The sequence below is a fragment of the Tiliqua scincoides genome, chromosome 1 (genome assembly GCF_035046505.1).
Source record: "Tiliqua scincoides isolate rTilSci1 chromosome 1, rTilSci1.hap2, whole genome shotgun sequence".
In the NCBI taxonomy this organism is placed as follows: domain Eukaryota; kingdom Metazoa; phylum Chordata; class Lepidosauria; order Squamata; family Scincidae; genus Tiliqua; species Tiliqua scincoides.
Window position 1 is genome coordinate 300582978 of NC_089821.1, and position 10539 is coordinate 300593516.

The 10539-nt window shown below is 45.1% G+C and overlaps 1 pseudogene; it reads left to right on the forward strand.

Moving 5' to 3' along the window:
* LOC136637604 (5S ribosomal RNA) lies at window positions 1–117 on the forward strand (annotated as a pseudogene).
* The last annotated feature ends 10422 nt before the right edge of the window (window positions 118–10539 follow it).

A 10539-nucleotide genomic window follows, 5' to 3' on the forward strand; every position in this document is an offset into this window, starting at 1 on the left:
GCCAGCAACTGTTACCCTGCACATGCCTGATCTCATCTGATCTCAGAAGCTAAGCAGGGTCAGGCCTGGTTAGTACTTGGATGGGAGACCACCTAGAAATACCAAGTGCTATAGGCTTCTACCATAGTCTTTCGAGACTGAAGGTTGCCAACCAATATCACCCCACACACACAAACACTATTATGTGGTTGTCTTTCTTCAAGTAAGGTGAAGGGAGGAATAAAGATAAAGTGGATAACTTGAGACTAGCTCTTGTAGCTCTCCCTTGAACTGCTCCCTTAAGCCATTTCCATCCAATGTTGCATATACGCAACAGGGATCAAATATATACACCTGTGGGCTGGGCATAAATGGTTTAAAGTGCAGTTTGATGTGCAGACTGACCTGGTGACCGCATTTCCCTCCATGCTGTGAAAAACGTCATCTCTGAGCTTCTGAGAGCCAGTGTGGTGTTGTGATGAGCAGAAAGATGGGCAAGTTCTCCCTTGGATATGAGGCTCACAAGGTGCCTTCAGGCCAGTGGCAACCAGACCACCATATATTGGATGAGTTCTGAACATGCTTTGAAAGTGGTTCCTCGTGGAAAGCATTACAAGAGTCTGTTCTAGGAACTACCAAGGCATCTAGTTGCCTTTCATTGCCCACATTGCTCATTCTGTTAAATATGTATTGGTTGCCCAGTTACAGTAGTTTCCAGGAATGATTCAAGGGGCTAATTATTATTGTCAAAGCCCTGGAAAGCTTAGAATCAGGATTTCTGAAAGAGCATCTCCCCCCCCCCCCGCCCTATATCCATCCATCCATCCATCCATCCTTTCTTTAAGACCCAGGAAGGAGACTCTCTTGCATAATATGCCCTTTGGTTGGCAAAGCCTTCTCAGGGGTGGCTTCTACCAGGCCCTTTGTGTGACTCCAGCTATTTATTCTCTGCTACGTATTTTTATGTTGCTGCTTTTGTAGCTTTATTTGTATTTTTTAAATTCAAAAATTTTATTTTTCAAATAAATACACGAAAGGCCTCATTTCTTTTTTCAAAATGTTATAGTACCACCACTGCATGCTATGTAACTACAGCACAAACCTAGGCACGTCTACTCAGATGTAGGCCCCATTGTATTCAGTGTGTATAGAATTGCAGCCTGAGTTCTTCATCCAAGGTAGGAAGTACCTTCCTCCCTTAAATGCAAAAACAGTGACATAAGCAGCAGCCAGAACAGGTCAGTATGGAAGCTACATGGCAGGCTTTTTCACCCATGGGAGCTTCACTGGCGTTGATGCCTGGCCAAGAGCCCAAGTTCTCTCCTGAAGACGTATAACCAAATCTAGTTATGCAGCCTCATTTCCAGTCATCTTTGTTCATTGTTATTTGTATTCCAAGAGCTCCTTGGCAAAATGTAAAGGTTATTAGAACTCTTTAATAGTTTCCTAACGCAGAGGCTTCGATTCAGGTATTTGCGAAGGGAGCTAGTGCTGACTAATATGACTTTTGTACAGCTGCCTCTGCTGAGCTTCCTACCAAGAAGCAAATATATCAGTCCAGTGTTGATGACGGGACCATCAGCCCTATTTTTTTCCTGCTTTCAAGCTGGGGTGAGACAGTTCACAGTTCTGGCAGCAGTGAGAAAACAGGCTAAGTCCAGTAATAAGGTAATGTTGCCTCTCTACCGACAATTTACAAGAAAAATTCCACAGGAACTGATAGGAAGTATTTGTGCCCTAGATTTATTTCATCCTTGAATTGATGCAATTGGGGGGGGGGGGGATGACAATCTATAGCAGCCCAACCTGCCTAAGGAAGCTTCTACAAGCACTGAAAAGGCTGCTTTGTTTTCAGCATCAGAGGAAAACCTTTTTACCCAGCACCCCCCAAGAAAGACACAGGCATGGGCATATGGTACAAAGGGCCACTTTATTAACTATTTAATTACAGCAGAAATTGCAACAGGGCCTCACAACTAGGAGCTGCCCGTCTACCTCCCCCTATAGCAATTTGGGCGACCACACCTGATTCTGGGCAGTGTCAGTACAAGCTTGCTGCCCCATTCATTGTCACCCCGAAGGGTCAGGGTGGCAGGCTAGCTCAGGCCACCCGAGTGAACCCGCAATGCACCTTTGCCACCAGGCCATCAAGCCCGCCTCACCCAGCCAGGAATGCCAGCATGAGCAAGTGTGGAGTCCACCCAGCCCTTGCCATCCTGTGGTGTACACCGAGATGATCCTTACCTACCCAAAACCTGCACGATACCTGCCTAAAGTGACCAGTGAGACATATTGAGATCCACTCCGCCCCTAACTCCACAGTCTGGGGTAAGCGAAAAAACCACCAGCATTATGCCAATCAGGCTGATGGCAAAAAATTCCTACCCAGCCCCAGTTGCTGACCAGCTAACCTCAGACTGCCAAAGGGTGGGTGGGTGAGTGGGGGGGTCGCTGCCTGGTTCCGACTGGGCAGGCTTCCCCGTGCAGCAGCATGTGGCCCCGATTCATTGAGCCCCCAGCCAATAGGCTGCAAGGGCTGGCCACCCCTGTGCCTCATGTGGGGGCAGGGCAAATGCCAGTGGCGCATTAATTCACGTGCCACTGGAATTCTTTGCCCAGGTCCTTTTGACTGGTATCACCAGAACATGCAGCTGCTCTGCTTTGAAAATGAGTCCTGCATTTTGCACCACTCAATGCAGACTCTGAAAGCACATGGTACAGCCACCTTGTTGAAACAAAGCAAGTCTAGGCCTGGTTGGTGGTGGATGAGAGCACACACCAGAAGAAAGGTGGGCTATAAACATCACATTGTTTTGATTCAGTGGCGTCACTAGGATTCGCGTCACCCGGTGCAGGAGGCCTGTGCGTCACCCCATGTAGTGGGCGGAGCAACGCCCCAGGTGGGCGTGGTGATGTACCATCGCCCCACCCCCACCGGTTTTTTGGCTCTACCTTTTGTTATAACACAGATATTTCAATCTTGTTTGTTTCATTGCATTCTGCATGAAATTACGCATTGATTGATATATAACATGATGGTCTTATTCCTCCAAATTCTGATTTTAGTGATTTTGAAAATTTGTAGTCTCTCTCTCCCTCTCCCTCTCCCTCTCCCTCTCTCTCTCTCACACACACACACACACCCGTGTCAACTTACTAACACCTTATTGCAGCAGTTCTCAAACTTTTAGCACTGGGACCCACTTTTTAGAATGCCAATCTGTCCAGGACCCATTGGAAGTGATGTCATGGCCAGAAGTGACATCATCAAGCAAATTAAAATAAATAATTATAAATAATTAAATTAAAATAAAATAATTAAATAAGGGGGAGCCAGTCCTGTTCCACCAAGTGAATCTACTCTGAAGTAAGTCCTATTGTGGTCAATGGGGCTTACTCTCAGGAAACTGTGGGTAGGATTGCAGCCTGTGAGCCCAATCCTATGCATGTCTTCTCTGAAGTAAGTCCCATAGTGGTCAATGGAGCTTACTCTATAGTCTGCCTGCAATAACAACCCCCAAAAAGAATCAGTGAGCTCTTCGGCGCTCCCAGTGCCCAGTTTAAAGTTCTTCTATTTCAGGCACATCAGAAAAAAGACCCACCTGGCTTTGCAAGTGCAAAATAGAAAACTTTCCCCTTACCATTCAAGCCTCTTTTTTGTTCTTTTTTTTGGGGGGAGGCTGCCTTCTGGAGCAGCTCCATTGGATCAGGACCCTTCTGGTGTCCTCACATTCCCCTTTGCCTGGCCTGACCACCAGCCAAGGCACGTCTGCATACTCACGAGTAAACACCACTGTGAGGCTGCTTTGCTTTCCACAGGGCTCCATAGACTGGGAGGGAGGCAGCTGGGAGGGAGGAACTTCCTTCTCTGGTGTTTTTGGGGGCTGCACTCATTGGATGAGGACCATTCTGACATCCTTGGAGCCTCTCAGCCTGCCTTGACTAAGGCAAGTCCACCTACTTGCAAGTAATGGCTTCCTTTCGGGCTCAGAGTCGCAGCTGGGAGGGGGGAGCTTCTTGGGTATTTTGGGGGGGCTGCATTCACTGGATTGGGACAATTCTGGTATTGTTGGATTCCTCTCAGTCTGCCCTTTCCGATGGACTATGGCAAGTATGCCTACTCACAAATAAACGTGCAATACGACTCACTTTCACATTCCATAGGGTTCCATGCATTTTTTCCTTCCATTTTTTGGCCATAACGCTTGAACGAAAGGAGCTATTTCAATTCTGTTTCTTGCACTACTTTCCGCTGGCCATTCCGCATCCAACAGTGTATGGCATGATGCGGTAGCTCCTAACCCTGCAATGTTAGTGCGTCCTCTCCCAGGGCGCATCACCCCCCTAGCGCATCACCTGGTGCGGCCCGCACCGCCCGCACCCCCTAGTGACGCCAGTGTTTTGATTGTTGCTATACAACTGTCTGCTGCTCTGGGAGCCCTCAAACCAAACAGCAGGGTTAAATATCATCATTGTTGATATAATTATAACTGACATAAATTGAAATGTATTCATTTTGAGAAGGATGTACGGTTATGACTTATGTCTGAAAATTAGGACCAAGGGCCAGTTTCAAAACCTGCAGATTTCCATTCATTTACTTCACAATTAAGCAGTGGACACCTCCCCAAGTGTTCGCTCACCGGCCTCCTTGCATTCTTGCTCCATGTACTTTCTCCTGATGCCAGAACATTCCCGTTTCTCCCCTCCAAAGTCCTTTTTTAGTTCATAACTCTTTGGCTCCTTGGCTTCTGTCTGAATCACCCTTCCAGCATTCTGCATTGTACTGTATGACTGGACAGCCAAGCACTGCTGTGGACATTAGTCATAAAGAATGAATTCTGTGGCAACAGCCACAGTTGTAAACGAAGTACTGTAAGTGTAGGATGCAGCAGCCCTCCCAGGGTCGCTGTGGCAAAATCATAAATCTGCTTTTCCAGGAAGATTTCAAAACTTTTCTTTTCTAAGAAGGAATGTTAATTATCCAAAGGTTGGTGGGCCATCCCTTGCCCCCTTCCCTTTTTCTTCCACATTTTTGTCCTCAGTTCATTGCAGCAGAAACAGGCACTGCGGAAAACACACGCTTAATAATAATTTCATTAGATTTACACACAGGCTGTTTTCATCCAAATATTTTTCACCCACATGACTAGCCGTTGGGGGAGCTGCACAGTAAGAAGGGGTCAAGCCAGTTGCAAAACCCATGCAGTTGTTTCATAGAAAAGTGACTGTAGTCCTTTCGAAAAATTATACAAAAAGTGTCACAATTTGCTAGGATGGTCTCCTGCACAATCTCCAATAATATAGATGGGAGAAAACATTTATTTTTTTTGTGGATTTCAGTACTGTCCAAAAGTTAGAAGTGCAGAAAGCGGTGTTACATGTTTTTATTCAAAATTTACATTATGATTATAAATTATAATCACTTTAAAAGTGTACTAGGTAGGTGATACACTAGGTAGTATAGTGTCAGCAAATGCAACCACAGTCATTAACCATGCACCACCCATTAAATAATTAATACAAATCAAATTTTTTGTTTTTTGTTTTGTTCTGCAGATTTGCAGTTTTCTTTAACAAAAGTGAGAAGCACAGATTTTTATTTCATTATCCCAGTTTTCTCCCACCTCTACCAATTAAAGTATTATTCATTTATTTAGCATGCTGTTTTCCCACGTGTCCACCATTTACATCTTCGAGGTATCTTGGGGGTCAAACTGGATGTGACCCTAAACGTGTGAGCTCCACTTTTGTGATTTCTTTTATTTAAGTGACTAGTGCGCATATTTGGGGTGACAAAGAGCTGCTCACGAGCATGCTTGCTAGCTTTCCAGAGATCTCTGGCTGGTCATTGTTGGAAGCAGTACCTTGAACAAGTTAGTCCTTCAACCTGACCCAGTAGGGCTTCTTCATCACTCAACACCAAAACTATCAGTTGTGAATGTTAAAGAATTCATGAACCAGCATAAAAATGCACTTTGCACAGATTTTTTTTTTACAGCATCCAATGGTGACCAAGTATACAATCTTGGATGATACAGTTCCAAAACTTGACCATAGAATTCACTTAAATGACATTTAAATGGAACCAGATTATGGAATCAGGTGGCACCTGGCCCCAGGACACCATTCCTCAAGGAGCCCCTATGTGTGGGGGGCTTTTCCCCATTGCTCCTTCTTGAAGCTTTCCTTCCCTCACCTGTCTGCCAACTTGCTAGCCATGTTCACGCAGGCAAGCAGGAGGCAAGCCTGTGGATTATCCTGTCCCTCCCACCTTTGAATTAACACAGGGTAGCCCCTGCCCCAAACTGTAACCCATATGTAAAAGCCTAATAGCCAAAAGCACAGCAACACACAAAATGGTAAAAAGCTACTTTCCTTATTAAAGAGCAGTATTGCTAGTCTAACTGAAGCTGGGCTTGGGCCTCAATGTGTTTACACTTTGGAATGTAGCTTAGATAACAGTACCAAGCAACTGCTGGAAATAAGCATTCACGCCTCGGCAAGTGTTAAGACACACCTGTATCCACCAGGAAAACTCTGTAACTTTTATACTTTTACACTTTTAGAGCAAAAAGCACACATATGCAATATTGAGACAAGGTAACCTGTAACCCATATATAAGTGGACATAATAATCATATAGAAGCAGGCCATTGGAGACTAAAAAGGCTGCTTGGTTTTAGTAAAACTTTTAAGACTCTTAAAGACCAAAAAGCCTTAGCTTTGCAGAGAGCCTCTCAAGGTTTATACTAGCACATAGGAAAGGAATGCAGATAAGGATGTGCTAGGTAGAGACAGCCTGAGTCTTCTGTACTAATGTTATTCTAAACTCGTCAAAACAGTCTGTATAATTGGCTTGAATTAAGTCAGTGTTACTCAGCATTGGATAAATGGTATTATAGTGCACCCTGCCGGGCTTTGGAAACTTTGTAATTTAATAGGTTTCAAGGTGCAACTCCACCTGTAATGTAAATCACAACCAATCAATTGTGGGCTAATGCAAATTGTACCTTATCTGTAACCTATTAGGTGTTTGCCCCATTGCTGATGTAAAATTTCAGCCAATGAGATGTCTAGATTTGGAAACAAAGAACCGGAAATTGTATAAAAGTTGAAACCACTATTGGTAGATGTGCTCATTCGCTTTGGACAAGAGATCCGTGAGCACCCATTGCATGCAACTGAATAAAGAGCCTGCAAACTTTCACCCTTGAGTACTGAGTCTTTTGAGTTGCTTTCTTTCAACCTTGCAACAGAAAGATATAAGGGGAGGAGCTTGGGAACAAGCTTGCCGTGGCTTTTTCCCAAGTAGTGACTCTGGAGCTGACAGAAGAGCTGCCACCTAGAAGCAACCCATCCCTGTTCCCTGGTGAAGAGGAACAGAAGGAGAAAGTATCTGCATCATTCACAAAAGCACTTCCTGTTCCCCCACCAGTTAATTAAGGTTGCTCCCAGATGGTGGTCCCTGCATTATTGCAGGGATCACTAGGCACATCACATCACTGAGTGGTGTGCAGCTCAGGGCAGCCTGGTTGGCAACCTTCAGTCTTGAAAGACTATGGTATAAGCCTATAGCACCCAGTATTCCCAGGTGGTCTCCCATCCAAGTACTAACCAGGCCTGACCCTGCTTAGCTTCCGAGATCAGGCACATGCAGGGTAACAGTTGCTGTCAGGCTGGAAGTCTATTTAAGAAAGCATAGAGTCACACTGTACCACATGCTCTGCACCACAAGACTCCCATCTGTGAAACTGCTCCTGCTTAAACATCATAACAAAATTCACCTTTTCTGAGCACAGAACTGATGAAGAAGTTTAAATATTTCCCCTACAGGAGCTACAGCAGCAAGTTTAATATCAAACTTATTTTAAAAAGTTTGTTCAGTGCTAACAATGTATAACCAGGGGCCTCCAAACTTTTCGGTCACATCAAATACCACATTTGATGTGATATATCACATCAAATATCTGGCATGGTGTCAAGGACCAGAAAAATAAGTAAATTTTAAATAAAAAATTTAAATAAATATATTAGAGATGGAACTTAGATGAATGAATAAATGGGAAAGTTCCAAGATTTCTCCAAGCACCAACATGTTGGCATCCTTCCGTCTCGGAAGACTATGGTATCGCGCTCTGAATGGTGGTTCTGGAACAGAATGTCCTCTCCAGTGTGCGAAGCCTGGGTAAAGTAGATATGGAGGATAGACTGTTACCCATGCAGCAAATCCCCCCTCTCCACATCGCTGAAATGGTCCAATGGAAAGGCAGAAGCCAATATGGTTGGTTCCAGCGGCGTCGCAGGAGTTGCCAGAACGTGACTGTGTTCAGCCATGAACTGCCTCAGGGACTCCAGCTCCGGATTTTGCCTCGAGGTTGACTCCTGAAGCCTTTTCCATAACTGGATGTAGCCACAAGGCAGTGGAGGTTTGGGATCAGAGTTTTCCTTCTCTCAGATGAGCTGCCTTCCCAGGCTGACGAGTCCCATCTACCCGGTGGCTGTTTAGTCGCCTCTTACGACAAGTACAGCCAAACTGAGGGCCTATTCTTATCCCCAGCCCCCAGGGGATACATACCAAACATAATAATAATAATAAATAAACTTTATTTATATCCCGCCCTTCTCCCTAAAGGGACCCAGGGCGGCATACATACATACCCCCAAGCACCAACATACATCACAGAAATAAAGCACATGCTCAAATTGACTCCCATTCCCCCACCCCACAAGCAGCTTACTTACATGTACAGGAGTAAATACCCAAGAACCAGCACATCACAGGAAACACCAAGTGTGTTCTGAGGGCCAGGGAGGCAACCTTCAGAAAGCCTTCTAAGGCAGGGGTGTCCAAACCCTGGCCTGGGGGCCAGATGTGGCCAGCAGCAAGCCTCTTTCTGGCCCACAGCCAACCTCTTGTCCCCTGAAAGCCTCTGGCCCATTCAACTGAACATGACCAGAACTGTGCTCTGATTTTGTCTGGAGGGTGTTCTGAGGGCCAGAGAGGTTGAATGAATAAGCCCATTCATTAATTTGTTCACTCATCTGAGTTCCATCTCTAAATTTACTTATTTAAATTTTATATTTAAATTTTTTTTCCGGCCCTCCACACCATGCTATTTGATGTAGCCCTCTGGCCAAAAAGTTTGGAGACCCCTGTTATAAGTTTCAGAGGGCCAAAATTGGCATTTCCAGTTTTTTGAAAAACCAGGAAGAGATGTTTTTAAGCATGCTGAGGGCCAGGGAGGCTGTGCATAGTCTCCCCAGCCCTCAGAACACTCCCTCCAGTTGCATTCAGTTGAGGGAGCCAGAGGCTTGCCATGCGCAGGACAGAGGCTCCCTGTGGACTGCCTCTGGCCCTCGGGCCTAGGTTTGGAGACCCCTGATGCATTGTTGTTGACATATGGTGTGGCGCTCTGAATGGTGATTCTGGAACAGCATCTAGCGTGGCTGAAAAGGCCGATTCGGGAATGACAATCCCTTCCACACTGGGAGCAAGTGCAGTCTGTCCCTGGTCTGTCTCCCTGGCTATGGGCCTTCCTTCTTTGCCTCTTTGCCTCAGTCTATTGGCCAAGTGTCTCTTCAAACTGGGAGAGGCCATACTGCACAGGCTGCCTCCAAGCGGGACGCTCAAAGGCCAAGGTTTCCCACCTGTTGAGGTCCATTCCTAAGGCCTTCAGATCCTTCTTGCAGATGTATCCCTGACGTATACAGGAGTACTAAGTGGCAGTGATTTTAAACAGCCCTGAAAAACACAAAAGGAAGTTTACTAAATGTGACTTTAAGCAAAAAGCTGGTGAAAAGGCATGCCTCCTTTTTTGTGCAACATGCTTCAGGAGCTTATGTAACTGACAGCAGATAGCATATCGCCCTCCCAGCATGTCCTTGGTTTGGCAACCAAAAGACTAAATTGCGATATTTGCTAACTGAAGAAACAGTGGAGCTTAATGACCAAAACTGTTTTTCAAGCCCCAGATCATGTCTATAGCAGATCGTGATTTTGCTAACTCATTGGAGGAGGTTATTGTGATTTTTGAGCAGAAGAGTGGTCTGCATTTCAGTGAACTGGAAAAGAGCCGGCACACAGAAATGAGCAAGGGAAGAAGCAAAACTAATCACAGTTCCATTTGTGAGAAACCCCAAAGAGCGAGTCCCCGCCCTGTCCTCTTCATTTGTCAGTCGAGTTGAGAGGAAGAGGTACGAGAAGTAATAATAAATAAATGAGCAGGAGCTACAGTCAAGTCCAAGCACACCGAATTGGACTTGGCAATATCTCCCAAAACAGCTACCTGTACGAAAGCAGTTGCCTTGAATACTATTACAGAAAGATGAGGTATGAAATTAATATGTGAAATTAAAAAAAAAAAAACCAAACATGCTCAGACACTGCAATAAATCACAGAGCCACACATCAATCCAACACAGCCGATTCGTATTTTTAGAAAGTACACATGTGCATACATTTTAACTTGCAGCACAAGCCTAAACATGTTTACTCAGAAACAAGTCTCATTCAAGTTTCAATGGTACTTGCTCCCAGATAAGCGTGCTTAGGATTGC